Source organism: Mastacembelus armatus, chromosome 4 (genome assembly GCF_900324485.2).
Source record: "Mastacembelus armatus chromosome 4, fMasArm1.2, whole genome shotgun sequence".
NCBI classification, from domain to species: Eukaryota; Metazoa; Chordata; class Actinopteri; order Synbranchiformes; family Mastacembelidae; genus Mastacembelus; species Mastacembelus armatus.
Genome location: NC_046636.1, coordinates 10862147 through 10877730, shown reverse-complemented (window position 1 = coordinate 10877730; position 15584 = coordinate 10862147). Strand labels below are relative to the sequence as shown.

At 37.1% G+C, this 15584-nt stretch overlaps 1 protein-coding gene across 1 annotated transcript in view; it reads left to right on the top strand.

The window, feature by feature from the left end:
- The window catches only part of xxylt1 (xyloside xylosyltransferase 1), a 106855-nt gene that overhangs the window by 49594 nt on the left and 41677 nt on the right, over positions 1-15584 (top strand). The window contains exon 7 of the transcript XR_003296588.1: positions 14226-14399. The gene's annotated coding sequence lies outside the window, so the exon portion shown is untranslated. The remainder of the gene's footprint in view (positions 1-14225; positions 14400-15584) is intronic.

The window sequence follows — 15584 nt, the reverse complement described above, 5'->3', positions numbered from 1 at the left end:
TGTTTTTCCTCACACTACACCCCTTTATACTTGTCCTCAGACAGATCTGGCAACCACGACAAAGAAACAAAGAAAACAGGCCTCCCTCGTCACATGTGCTCCACACATGCACTAAACGTGATGAGAAACAAGGGGGGGGGGAATAGGTCTCATCAGCCCTTCACATTTAGCTCCACCTGTATGCTCCTTCAGAAAGCAGCTTCTTGCAGATTATTGGGATTGTGGGAGACATCTTCTATATTCTTTATGCTGCTTTTAGTAAATATCTTTGTTGTTGTATTCTCTATAATCATTTCCATCTGCCTCAATACCTCTGTTTTATTTTTCCCTTTTACCTTCTTTTCTCATCTCTTTATTTCCTTGTTTTGTTTTTGCCTTCTCATCCTTCACATCTCTGTATCCGTCTCACTTTGCTTCCCTCAATCACTGTCTTTCTCTGTGGACACTGCATAGCTGATGACTGATGCCTGTCTGTGCAGCAGGTGAGCACTCTATTTTTTTTTTTTTTTTTTTTTTCCTCTCCTCCCCATAAGACACCGGTCTGCCACAGCAGAAGCAGCCATGGCACGTGCTTGTGGGTTGACACCCCCTGCCCCCCCCATGCATGCAGCCATAGATGCACACACAGTGTCTGTACTGCTGAGCTATCTGTGTGTCCTTGTAGGCTGCTTTGTGGATGTTTACTGAGAATTTAAAGTATGACTTTTTGATTCTGCAGTTTAAGCTGTAACAAATCTCATGACTCAGATGACACTACAATGAGCAGTTACAAGAGATTCACATCAAAAATTAAAACTTCAACTTACCTGTATTCATGCAATTCATGCTGAAGGTTTGCTTTACTTCCTGTTATCAAATTATTTTTAATTTTCTAAAACTACAACCCTATAATGATGAAATTATTTCTTTCCAACCCAAGGCTCAAGCTTTAGCAATAATGTTGAGCAGTACAAATAAGTTAGTTCAGTTGCTTTTATGTAAATGTGAACAGCTTCCTTTTCATCTTGGATAGACAATAAAGTCTTCCTTAGCAAAACCTTGGCACTGGTTTCTGTACAGCCAGCTGGCCACTGTACTGAAATCTCACATGAGTTATTTGTGTACTGTATTATAAATTTTATTTTTGTATAAGCTTCATCCTCTATAGCCCTGCCCACTCAAATAGCACCCTAAAATTTTCATGTGCAATGTTCAGCCAATCATGAAAAATCCTCCAAGAATGCATTTTGTCTGGTGTCTGTCAATATGCTCTATCTCATTAGTTCCTCAGCACCAGTACTGAATCATTTGGAGTGGCTTGTCTATTTGTACTTTTAAATGGGGAAAATGAGAAGTCATAGTTAAGCTGGCTTACAGTTATATTTGCATGCTCCTTGTGTTTATCTCATCTCTTATCTGTTGGTTCACTCCTGCCCCCAAAGACTGGCGTCATATGAAAGGAGCCTCGGTTATGGCTTTGTAGTGGTCCTGCTACAGAGTGTATGACAGTGCAGTGATGTTAAGAATATAGTCATTACCTGGGTAAAACTGGTTCTGCTGTATACTGAGCTTTACTGGGCTGCACTTTTGCATGCAGAGTCATTCAGACTACAGACTACTACCCATACTAAAAGTCTGTTTATATCGGCTTCATGCTATAGCCACAATTTAAAAAAAAAAACAGCAGATATTTTCTTTCACAGAGGGCTGAGAACGACCCAGTCATTAATGTAGGTCAGAATCTTCATACCCTTTGTTCAGGGCTCAGTGCCACATTCACACACTTGGAGCACATGCTGTCCAAGCCAGAAAGTAGTTGAAGAAGAGCTACAAAAGAGATTTCTATTGAAAAATGAAACATAAGATTGAAAGTGAGTTGAAAAGAAATTCCTCTCAGCCTTTAAGATACACGATCACTGCCTCTCAGCTGACTGTGTGCATGTAGAATACCTTATTTGCAAGTGCTTATCTAAAATCATTTGCAAGTATTTGCAAGTGCTTATCTGTAACATACTCCCGAATGTTACAGTGCTTGATGATCTTCCTGGTGGCAGAACACGTGATTTATAACTAAAGAACTTTTACTAACAAGCAAAACAAAAACTGCAGTTCTCCTTCACCTGTAGCTCTGAAGTGAATGTGAGATGTGAACATATAAAAAGATCATACATTACAGCTCGACTGTCACTCTTAGTTTTGTTGTTATGCTGTTGAATTTTGCACCCCCTTGTCACCTTCTCTTCTCTGAGATGATCTGTTCTCACAGCAATGAGAATATTTGGTGTTTGTGCTCTGAGGCTAAAAATACTTGCATCCAAACAGCCTGAACTCACCTCTGAACCAGCTCAACAAAATATGTCAGTGGCCACTATCCTTCATTAGTTTATAGCAGGGGTGGGCAACTTCAGTACTCAGTGGGTACTGACCTGCTTGTCTTTTGATCATTTATTCCATTTCCACAGCTTCTCATTGGCTGAACACGCCTGATCCAGGTAATCAGCAATGGGTAGGGCAGAGATAGTTGGAAAAAGACCAGGACATTGGCCTTCAAGGATCAGAATTATCCACCCCTGGTTTATCATCTGCAGCTTCAATTTCAGGAGGAGGAGGAAAATTTTACCTCTTCGGGTACCCGCTGGGCTTCATGTAGAGAGAAAGAGCAGAAATAAATTTGTTTGAATATTTATGCAACTTTGACATTAAAAGTACACCTATGCTCAATAATTTCCCATCTCAAAATAAGCATATGAAAACATTAGTGGTGTACAGGTATGCAGTACAATCTGGTATGTACTGGTGCCTTCCAGGTTTTGTAAACCATATAAAGAAGACCTTACTTGTGGATAGTGTTTTTGGTCAGTTTTACAAATGTTCAAATTATCACAGCATTAACTTGAAATTCACCATGTGAATAATAGAAAATGTGGAGCAACATGGTTTTAACAGCCAAATACAACATGCTGCAACAGGTTATTGATCTTTGATGATTAGTGTATTTAATGTTTATGTGAACCTGAAAAGTAGTTTAACCCCATAATGTGAAGCTGTGCTTGTATAGGCTTGCGATTGTTCAGCAGTAACATATAAATCGTGACTGGCAAATCATTTTTGCAGTTTGGAAAATCTGCTATTTTTGAATTTGTAGACTTAAACTAATTCAGTTGCAAAAAATACCACTGTTTTGTGAAGATGGAAGTCTTTTACAGTTATAATACTCATCCACTGTAAACTAAATAGCAGTTGTATTGGGGTTGATGGGATGTTACTTCAATCTAAAACATATAACGGTCAAAAGTGATACAAAATATTAGTGTTAATATCTTTGTCTGGAAAACCTTCAGGTATGATTACAATCTTGTGAAAGTGCCAAAAGGAGTTGAAATTGAGAAAGCTATTTCTTTATTAATGTCTTAGTTGTACTAGCATTTCTCCTGTGGTGTTTATAAAGTTTATCATAGGTTATGTGAGGTCACATAGAGATAAATATGTTTTTTGATCTCAGAAGGGAAATTGTGAGGTTTTAACAGCTGCAGTTACACTGATGTGGGATAAGAATACAATTGAAGGCTTAATCGGGATTTCTTTTATATTTTAGTTTGAGATTTTGCTGACAAAAGGAAAGACTGTGAACTTGTATCTTGTCAGGAAAAAAAGGTATGAAAAGAAAAAAAGAGCAGAATAGGGGGAGGGCATGAGAGACTAGAAACTGATCCAAAAGAGAGAGAGAATCAAAGCTAAAGGAAGAGGTGGCATACTATATCTTTGCATATCTCTGCAGACTGATCAGCTGATATTTGCAGTGAGAGTGGATGGAAGACTTTGTGCTCCTGCCTACTGTTATTTATTTCAGAGGTCAGGCAGTATTGACACTTTCATCTTGGCAATACAAGTGTTATTGCTACAATGGAACTTATAACCACAATGACCCATTTTGCCAAATATCACTCAGGTCTTTTTATGAAGTGTTCACACAGAGGATTGTCGTTTGGTTCCAGTTTTGAACAGAGTCAGCATTGTTTTCATTATGCTATTCTATGATCCTATATTCTTAATTACAGGTTTATTATTGTAACCTTGACAACCAGCATGCCCTAAATCAGGAAACGCTTCTTGGGTTATATCAGAGAGGGTCAAATGACTTAAAGTGCTTTTGGACCAGAGGAAGTTGTCATAGTTCTTAAAAACTTTGGAGGAACTTCCTCTCCATTTGTGTGTCTGCACCCCAGGAATGTTGACAATACTACTGATTCATCACAAAATCAATCCCTAGCATTTACAGTAATATTCAAACATTTACAACAACAAAAATACCATAGTATAACCAGAAGTAAAAGTACTAAAGATACAGATCTGTACTGAGTTTGTATAACTTCCATACAAACTCCACCTGATAGCAGGAAATAGAATTACTGTATGTGACCTGAAAGTGTCATCCCATCCTCTTGTCTGTCTTCCTTGGGCTTGTTAGCCAAAAACTCTGAACAGATTCTACAGTGAGCATTTCACATAGTCAGGATTTAGCATCTCATTTGTTCTACACACAAAAAGCTCTATTTAAAATTCTAAATTTCAGGCTGACATGTGTTACTGAAAATATACTTTCATTTTTCTATGAACATGTCTAAATACATCTGTGTTGTATGTTTTGTACAGCTAATGTGTAAAGACGAGCTCTGCATCAGTGTCGTTCAGACCTCATCTCTGCAGCTCATTAATGGCCATTGCTGTAATCTTAAATCCCACTCAGCAATCTGTCTCATTACTTTAAATTGTACACCATCTCTCCTTTTTTCTTGGTGTACAGTGACAAAAGCTGGGTGCATGGTGCTCTGCCTATCTGCCCACCTCCACTTGTCATCTCAAATAGCCTCAAGAAATGTATTTTCCCTATTGTACATGAGTTCAGAAGTTGCATAACTAGTTTTCATAAACGCTCTGGTATTTTGTGCAAACTCCTATTCAGCTGGGCTCCCAGGGGGTGTGCTACAAAGCACCACAGGCATGAAATATAAAACGCAGAATAAATAAATAACAGCCTTTGACAGATTGTCAGTGGCTGGGTGATACCTCAGTGTCCCATTTTCTTTTATATTTTTCCCTATTTTTGGTGCTGCGTCTACTGGTGAAAGTCCTGATTTTTGTTAAACCATGTGTGATCCACAGAGCTGTGCAGGTTCTAGGAGGTTGAGGACAATTGACAAGTTAACAGTGAAAAGTGGAGGAAGAAAGTAAAAAAAAAAAAAAAAAAAAAATTCATGTATCAAATGACATAAACTAAATGTGCTTTAGCACATAAAGTCCAAATAGCTAACAAGAGGACCTTTGACCTTAGATTACTATTAGCTTGAGGATGAGTCAAGACAACATCCCACACAGTGTGTGATAAGTGAAAGTCAGGTCACAGCACTGACAGAGATTTTCTAAAGCCTCCCACTGTGGATGTTAATTGGTGCTGAAGTCAGCCAGGGACACTGTAATTGGGCCAAAGTGGTCACTGCTTCTCTTTTTCTGTCTTTCTCATAATTACTGTAACTTGTACTCAGTCACTACTTCACATGGATAACTTCAAATGAAAGAGATGGAGACACTTTCAAATATGCCTGCAGTTTCCAAGGTGATAATGAAGTGGAAATTATGGAATATCGCTGTTCACTGTTATATGGCATTAACAAGTAATCTGTCGCTCATTCTTTGTATCTCACATTCATTGACTCTCCACTATCGTCTCAGGCTAAGGACAGTTAATTCAAACTTTTTCTCCTAGAACAAATGGTATTGTGTGCTCCATGGTACCAGTAAATGGAGGGACATCTTCACAAGGATGTACAGTAATAGCTGAGATTAGGCAATTCTGGAAAAAAAAGACAAAAGATGAACCTGACAAAGCATGTAGCTCCTGTCTACTTACACATTTGAGAAAAACTGTCAACAATAAATCAACAATAGTTGTTTTCAGAAGGAAGATGAGGGAGACTACAATTAAAAATCCAACAGATGCTTGAAGATAGTTTAGACTTGATAGACATCTGATAATACCATACAGTTTTAAATAAAACATATTACAGAGTAGAAATACTTCAAAGGTAGCACGTATTCAGTATGCATTAAAACATGCACATGTTGATATATAGTTGTATTTTATGCCTTTTTTTTTTGTATCAGCCAAATCATGCTGTACTGCATGTGGGTACTTTAGACTTGTAGTTGTTTTTCTTTTATCCTTCCACACCTTACTTTCCTGTCTCTCTCATCCACACACTAAATCAGCTAAGTCCATGCACACAGGCATACTATGTAGTTGTAGATCCAAGCTTTTTTTTCTCTGCTTGCTTTAGTTTTGATTAATCAAATCAGTCAGGGTCTTTTAGAGTATTACATTTGCCCATGGCTGACTGGCGACTGGCTGACTGGCGAATGATTGGACGAATTGTGGATGGCGACAAACGTCTGTTTCAGGGATGGAGAGATGAGTTGAGAGTGAGGTCACTGTAGGTAAGTCCAAGGACAGATAATTCCAAACAGCAATAGACTCATCGACAAAGCCTCTGCGACTGTCGGCCTCACTGGTGACACAAAGACATCTAAATCTAGATTAAAATACTTTCCATTTTATACTGCATGGACATTCAAATTTCAGATCTTCTTTCCCTAGACATCTTCACACACATATTTTAAACCTTGCAAAGATCCACTAACAAACAAAGTAAATAAGCTCACCATTGAAGCTGCTGTAACTTTGTGTCTCTGTGCTCACAAAGTATTTGGTCTTCAAGGTGATTAGGAGACTGAAGTGTTCAGGGCATCACTGCACATAGTTGTATATTATGGTGTGATACATCCATGGTCATCAGACATGGGTGGCTGTGGCACACTAATCAGAGGGTTGCTCTATATGTGTGTGAGTGAGGCAAATTGTGAAGTAGTGCTTTACTATAGGTGTGCAGTTCATCTACCATATTTGCTGTGGAAAATATAAATGAATGTGTGGAAGAAACATGTTTTAACTACCTGTATGTTAGTTTACTACTCATCACCTGCAACAAAAACAAACTGGTACAGATTAAGCAGCTTCTGCAAATACTAATCAGTAATCACTGCTCTGTTAATAATGAGGTTTCTTGATCGACAGGTGTAACTGCCCTTTTTCATATTGCAGGGACAAATGTACAATTACAGGCCTGTACAAACAAGGCAAAATGGATGTAAGCTAGTCAGCACATTAGGAAAACATAGTGCCACTCTAGACCTGTTGCCTTATTGACCCTAATGTATTTAGTGACAAATGCCTTTGAGCAAAGAAGGCTGTGCTTTGGAAAACTGCTTGTGTCTTGGTTTTATAAAAGGATTTTGCCCATGTCAGATTCAAAACAGGCTTCTAAATATAATTTATACTTTTTTGTCAATAATGCATGAATTAGTTGCTATACAACACAAATGTTTATGCTTCTTTGACCTCTTTTTCTTGTTGAACATTTCAATGATGCTTTAGTTCAGGCAACAATACATGTTAGTAGAAGAAATATTAGCATATAAGAATTGAACTGTGTTCAGTGAAATCATTTTGGTAATGACTTCAAAGATGTGGAAAGATGATTTTAACTGCTCATTTTCAAAGTTTAAACTGAAGCTTTTTCATCCATTAGTGAAGCTTAACTGGTTCAGCAGGCGAAGCTGTGGTGACCTGGGACTTAGTGAAGAAACATGTTCAGATTCCACAGCAGCATCTTTCACTCTCCATGGAAGCTGCCATCTCTTCATCTCAGGGGGAAAAAATACCCCTTTCTCTCACTGATGAAGCAAATCAAACCTCCCTCTAAACACCCAGAGGCCATTAGAGCTCTGATCTAAGCCACTAACAGTGGCAACTTGACAGTTAACTCTTCTCTTCACAGACGACTTTAAGGCCGACCATATCTGTGATGCAATGGAGGATGTTAATGTGATACAAATTTAAAACATTAAACATTAAATTTTAAACTATACAAATTTTAAACATAAAATATAAAGATTTGCGGATGAAAGAGAAAATGCTGGTTTCTGCAGGATGTTAAAGATACAATACAGATCATATCCTGGTAATCCCTTATTGTGTGTAATATTATAATTACAAGTGGTTACTTAACTAAAAACAAATCTACATCAATGGTAGCAGTTATATTTAACACATTCTGGAAGGAGAATTAATCATAAGTTTGCTTTTGATAGTGTTTCACTTAAGAAAAACAAATGGCTAAAAAAGGACCGAAAGACAGAGATGAGACTGTCATCACTGCTCTTAGTGACAGCACGTGTTGTTGCCATCTGCCCAGCAGAATCCTTGGAAATGAGCCTGTTTATTAACGTGCAACAGCTAAACTGGTTTTTACCTTACTCTCATTTCCCTCTCTTTCTCAAGTAGTGCACAAAATTGACAAAAAGGGACACACTTTGGTTTATCACTCTCCTGAAAGCAACAGCATTGTTAGGGTCAGAAGTTACAGGAAATTGAAGTGTTAAAATGGGCTACTGATGATGAAAGGTCACACGTGAGACTGTAAATGCTTCACATGTTCAGTCGATCAGCAATATTGTCTGACCTCTTTTTTTATTTCCTCCCTTCCTAGCACACTACTGCATAATACTGTAAATTATCACTGAACTAGTTTTTTGAAATAATAAATCTGTGGTGTGACTGGCGGTTGATTGATGTCAGTGATCCTTTTGTTTTGTGAATGATGGACCAAAAATGAGACTGAAAGAGAGAGAGCGAGGGGGGGGGGGGGTCAATCAATCAATCAATCAATCAATCGAAACCCCAGACTTAAAAACCGTATTGATCTTCATGACCTTTGTTGTAAGTAAAGCACCTTTAAATCTACTACGTCTTCAAACAGCACAAATCCCTCTTTATTGGGATCATGCATTTTTAGGCATCCTTAAGGGACACTGTGAAAGCTTGATTGGTTTCATGTCATAGGCACAGAACATTTGGCGCTCACCTGCTCCAAAATATCACTACTGAAAACACAATGGGAAAATTGTTTTCCCATTTTCTATGCCTTTTGTGTATGTGCCTTTGGGACTTAAAGTACTCAAAGTACTCAAAACAGTGTCTTAAGATGTTTTTTATATCTCACCTGCACAATGCACAAAGCCTTTTTATAAACTGGGATGTTTCTGCTGTAGCTTTGTGAAACCACCAATATTCAGAGGCATTCACTCAATCTCAGTGTCAGACTTAAGTGCTGTCTGGCTTTGCTGTGGGCCCTGGATAAATTTACAGGCACAAAAACACATAGTGCATTTTGAAACTACTTCTTAGGGCTTAGAGGCAATTTGCATGGAGTATCATCTTGAGATCAGCAGACTCCAAAACCAGCGTAATCTCATGGGCTCCAGCAGTCCTGACCAGCATAAGCACTCTTTCTCTTGACTAATCCTTCAATGTTGTCCAAAGAAAAACTGATACATCCCTTTAAAAGTAGCATTTGTAATTCTCACTCATCTATTTTAGAGATTGCAAGCTTAAATGTGGAATACACATTTCTACATTTCCATTTTGGTGTGTGACTGGTAAGCAAATTAGACTGCAGAAGTGCAATATCCCTTACTTTTCCTGTATTAGGGGTTTTTTATTTACTAGAAAATGTCTTATTTCTGTTATTCCTTTTTGTTATTGTAGTCTTTTTTTAGGTTGAATTTGTATTTGACTAGGGGTTCTCACAATCACCAGTGCTGCAAGACATATTCACACTAAGTACTAATGCTACACTGTAAAAGTTCTCTGTTACGAATAAAAGTCCTGCATTTCGAATGCATGTAAATATTGTTACAAAAATGTATTTGAAGTATTAAAGTACTCAGTGTGGACATGTACTCTGTGACTGTTGCACTATATAATATAATTAGTCCTGCTTGAATGTAAAGTTGGCTGAGATGGAGCTATTTTGAACTATTTTGTATCCAACTGCAACTAATGCTTATTTTCATTGTGGATTATTCTGCTGTTTTATTTATTTCTATTAATGGTTTGGTTTGTTAAAAAGTAGAGAGAAATGCCATCAAAGGTTCTCTAAACATTGATTGAAATACTTGTCAGTTTAGTAAAGGAGCACCACAGCATCCACAGATCTTGTCTGTACTTTTAACTCATATACTCACTTCTATCAGCTGTCACAAGGAGGGAAAGTGCATGCGTGCGTGTATGCATGCGTGGTGAGGTGTGACACCACCATTTGCAAATGACATTCTCAGTTTGTTCTATTTTAAATACCAGTAATAAACAACTGTACATTGTATAATAACCATCCATTTCTGGATACTGCTGCAACCCTAGAGTCATCTAAACTGATGACAAGGTTCTGCTCTACTTTGGCTAATAAGTGCATTATGTACTGTAGATACTCTGTCTTTGTCATAGCATTCTCGTGAATCAACCAAAACAACATTTTGGTGTTTCTATAAATGTTAGTTTTTAAGCACTAAAGTTTTATTAGCTTTTCAGGGAAGAGTGCCCAGATTCATATTTACTTTGCACTTCTTATCTCTGGATGCATCACCTCATGTTCCAGGGAGATAATGAAATCCAGTGGAGAAACAAAATAGAGAAAGGATAAAAACTTTTTTCTATTCAGTTTTAATAATTTACAATACATACACTTGTCTCCTTGTTCTTTTAGCATTTAATTCAACGTATCCCTATTCAACTTGAATGCAGCTGCACATCTAATGACTGCCATTGTTCCTCCATCTCTCAGACTTAGGCATAAGCCTCGTGGAGAACACTTATATAACATGTTTTTCATTGGCTCCAGAATTTTTTCCAGTATCACTTAAGACCTTTGGTGCAGTGAAATAAAAATACATTAGGCCACCTCAATCAGCTGGATCCTCGATCAATAGAACATGAATCCATTTGACTTGTCTGGGTCAAAGATATATCGATAACCTCAAATTCTCAGAGAGCTAACAGCTCCTTATTACTCTGAGCCAAAGGTTTTTCTGAAGTGTATAAGTTCACTTCTTGAACTGACTTAGGGACACTGTGTCATAGTGATTCATTAGTTTCATTCCTCTATAGCATGACATTTCAGTCTCCCTTTGCAAAGTCAATGCTATACTGCACAGACATCAATAGCTAAAGACAGAGGCTATAAAGGCAAAAAACAACCAATAATTCAGTTGTCTGATAAATTAAGTCATAAATGCCAACTCTGAAATAAATACTGTCAACTATTGTAGTGATATATTTTTTTTATAGTTATATGACCACACATTTATTTATAAATTTATTATGTTGACATTTGAATTATTTATTTTTAAAAAGTAATTCTTCAGTGTTAGCACTTTACCTTAACAGCAAGCTCTGTGAAATAGAAAAAGGTGATCAGACCATGGGCCCCATCTTACATAAAACAAAACAAAACAAAAAAAAAAAAAGTGACTGGATGAGGGAGATCATATGCTCCCCTGACCCACACTGGGCCCAGTAGCAGCCCATTGGGAAAGCTGCTGGTGCTCCAGATGGCCAGACCACTCTTGCTGTAATTTTATCAGGAGCTACTGTTTAATTATCAAGGACACATCATTTTCTCACACTGGTTTGTTTAGGCAGACTGTAATACTGGCTGGGAACAGTCAACCTGTTTGATTCATTTTTCCTTTGACTACTGATTGCTCTGAGTTAGCAATGATTTTTTTTTACCGCTGTTCTTTGAAAATGCTGATGCTCTAATTATATATTAAATTATTGCGAATGTGACTTTCTCTAAAATTTCACTGTAGATAATATATTAAAATTTGTTACATTGTATTTCAACACCCAACATATATGAAAGTATAAAGTGAGCAAATAACCCCACTAAAATATGCAGTTAAGTGATTCTTGTGGAAATACATATCCTAAAACACCAGTCTAAATAAATAAAACAGTTAATTGTGGAACCTGTTTTTAAATGACATAATAATGGTGTACATGTTACACCTTACTCATAATTACTCATCATCATGTGTCTTTAAACTCAAGTTGTAAGGTTGGAGTATAATTCATTTTCAGTAGTGGCTGACCTAATAAAAAAAAACTTTTACAGCATAGTGTATCTCCTGGTGTTTACAGTGTATGACCATATGAGTTCAAGGCAGATATAATGTTACAAATACATTTTACTCGCATGATTAAGAACACCATCTCACACTTTGATTGGGGTAACACATCAAACTAAACTTTTCTTTTTCTTCTGATTTATTGATTTGTCTATACAATGGTAGCATCATTTGCTTGTTTTCCTGTATGGCTCAAACTGTTCTCCGGCTGTTGTTGTTGTTTTTGCCCTATTTGTTCTCATTTATTGCACATGATCACATCAGTGTTTATTCAGGAGGCATTACTCTACAAACCTAGTATCAAAAAGCAATGAAGGGGGGAACAAATTGCATTAGAGAGCCAGGATCAATAGTCTCTGGAATACAGCAGAATCCCAGAGGAGGCAGGACAGCTCTGCCTCTCACCACATTGATGAGAAAGCTTTCATCATTTTTGTATAAGTTGAGAATGACCTCATTGCTAGTGATTGGGACTTATATCCTAACCATTTATTTCATTAAGTAGGTTCTGCCATAGAGGACTATGGTGTAGCAAAGGAAACTACCTTTTCTCACCATGACTCATATGTTCACTCTCTCTCTGACCTTTTTCCTGAATCTCCTGTTTTTTCTGTCACTTTCTCTAAGCTTATGCTGAAGCTGGATATCAAGCACTAGTGATATGTAACTGATATCATCAGTCTTCTGTTATTTCAGGCTGCTGCATTTGACATTATCAGACTGGTGCACAATTTACACCTAGTTGAGTCTGAGCATATTTGCTACACCAATATGTTGGTATCACATGAAGCTCCTGGAGGCCTTTTAGCAACAAACAAAGAACAAATATACTAACTACTGACACAGGAGGTATTTGGCTTAATACAAACACATGAAACCTAAACCATCGTTGTTATGTAAGTGAACTTGGTAAGTTGGTTAAGCTCATGCAATCACATCATTCATGCTCTACAAAGTCCTTAACACAGCCTCATTACAGTGGGCTGGTGTTGCATAACAGACTAAGACTGTACTCCTCTGAAAAAATGTGTTATGCCAGATTATTATGATTAACAGTTAAGTCTTATTGTTAGGCAACCTCTAGTGACAATAGTAATAATTTTGACACAAGCAGAGGAGAAATTTAGGTGATGTAGTATATAAAGAGACAAAGAAGCTTCAGTGTACAGAAAACTTTCCCTTAGGTGTGGAAACATTTTTTTTTCTTTAACCATGACCATTCAGCAACATTAACTGTGGGTTTATTATTGTGATCATGACAACGTGTGTCACTACAATTTTTTTTCTGAACCTAACCAAGCTGTTTTTGTGCCTAAACCTGATAAAACTGTGACGGTGTTGTAATCGTATCCATGCATTTATGATTATTTTCAGTACGCCTCTGAGTGACCACTAATGGTGCTGCTGCATGAGTCCTATGGGTTGTATTCTAAGATACAGTAATATTTTAAACAGAAACACAACAGCAAAGATAAACTTGTCAGTGGACTATGTAGGACAAACTATGTAAGGAAGACTGAATTATTATCTGAATTATTTGAAAAGTATTATTGGCTGATTTATCTCTAGTTCCTGTTTCTGAAATGTGAGTTTTTGGTGCTTTTCTTTGTCATATGATGGTGAACTAAATACATTTGGGCATTGTACTAATATGAAGCCAGAACGATGATTTTAAACTTTGGCACTGAAAACAAAACCAGAACTAAAAAATAATTTTGCAACTGTACTGAAAAATAAACCATTGGCATAGACAAAGTGTTAATCCTGAAGAAAAATAATCTGTTTTTCACTAAAAAGGGGAAACTAAAAAATTGGCGTAGTAAATTTGAAAACAATACGACACACCTTTAATCAAAATTACACATTCTGTTTTGACTGCTTATAAAATGATCACCAGTTTTTTAGTTTCGCCTTTTTTAGTGAACTTGTTTCCAACATCTTACCATATATTTTACACTTATAGTAGGGAACTGTCCATGTCACTTTTAGTTAATTATATGGAAGAAAACCAAAGTTATCACATATTAACTTTTGAAAATGGGTCAGCTTGGCCCAAAGACAACAGGAGGGTTAATTCCAAAGTTGTTCTTTCAGAGACAATCTTCTGATTTCCAGTTGCTCTTAATGTTTTTCAATGCCAACATGTTGTTTTTTTTTTTTTACAGTTTCAGAAGAAGAAGATAAGAGGAGCGTCATTACTGCCTGTACAGCAACAATCTGCACAGCAAGGAGAGGATATCTGGTTCTGCATCTTTGTCCATTGTCCATTGTTCTCTCTCATGACCGTAGGCCTCCAGTAAATGGCTTCAGTGAGCTTAGCTGGAGCTCCCAAACCACAGGTAAGTCTGTCTTTTTCCTGTTGTGGTCTTTCCACACAGAATTTAGCTGGTGGGAAGTTAGGCTGACTAGGCTGGCATAATGATGTTATACCATAGCTCTTGCAGTTTCATAATTTACAGAAATGGCTCTGAACTACTGGGGTTTTTTTCTGTCTCACATCTTCATGTTACACAGCACTATCATGAACATCAATCTTGAAAGTTACCTATAGAAGCCCATAAGGACCTGGCTAACCCTCACACAGAGCAGGCTTTGTGCTCATGTTACTCAAGACTCCATCACTGTAACAGCTTACTGATTATAGCAGACTGATGGCTGTGTGCATACCGCAAATTAATCAGTTTACACCATCATTATATTATGTTACCATTTATCCTTCAAGTAATTATTGTTCTTTGCTCACTTTTTATAGCAGGGAAGCCAAATTGAAGCCTTTCATCAGAAGGGCCCATGTTTAGTTTTACAAACCCCACGTGTGTGAGCCCCTCAATCTTTTCACTTATTCCATTTATTTTCCTCTGTAAACATATCAGCAGAGAGTATAAACTTCTAAAATTGAGTAATACATTAATAAATCCTCTCCATCTGTGCCGTTATCGTTAATGTGTAAATGGAGCCACGTGCAGATGGAGACAGTATTATGCCTTAACATACTGTGCAGATTACAACCTAATGTCTGAATAAAATAGTTACAGGACAACAGCATGGCAGATATATTCAGTGTCCTTTCACAGAGCCATCATCAAAAAGAACTATGCCATCCTAATTTTAATAAGAAAGCCCTAGTCAATGCAATCATATCAGCAAAAACACGTGAAAATGAATGAGTGGCATAAAAGTGATATACATACGCCCTACTAATTTATTGTAGGTAGAATATAGTGATAACATAGATTTGTATGTAAGCCTGACTCTGCCGCATCGTTACTAGTTAATCTATTAAAGGTAATTATTTTTGCTTTAGGTTGCAACATCTCATAAAATCTTAAAATAAAATTTATGATAGAAATCCCCAAAACATTGTAAGAGAAATACTGCCACAGTTTACAAGAAAAAAAATATTAAAGGCCCCTTTGAGACCCAGCATGTTCTTCTAGAAAACTTTACAATCCAGCACAAGTGGACAACATTTCACACTGGGCATCAGATTACATCTAGAATGACAACTTGTGATCAGCTTTCAG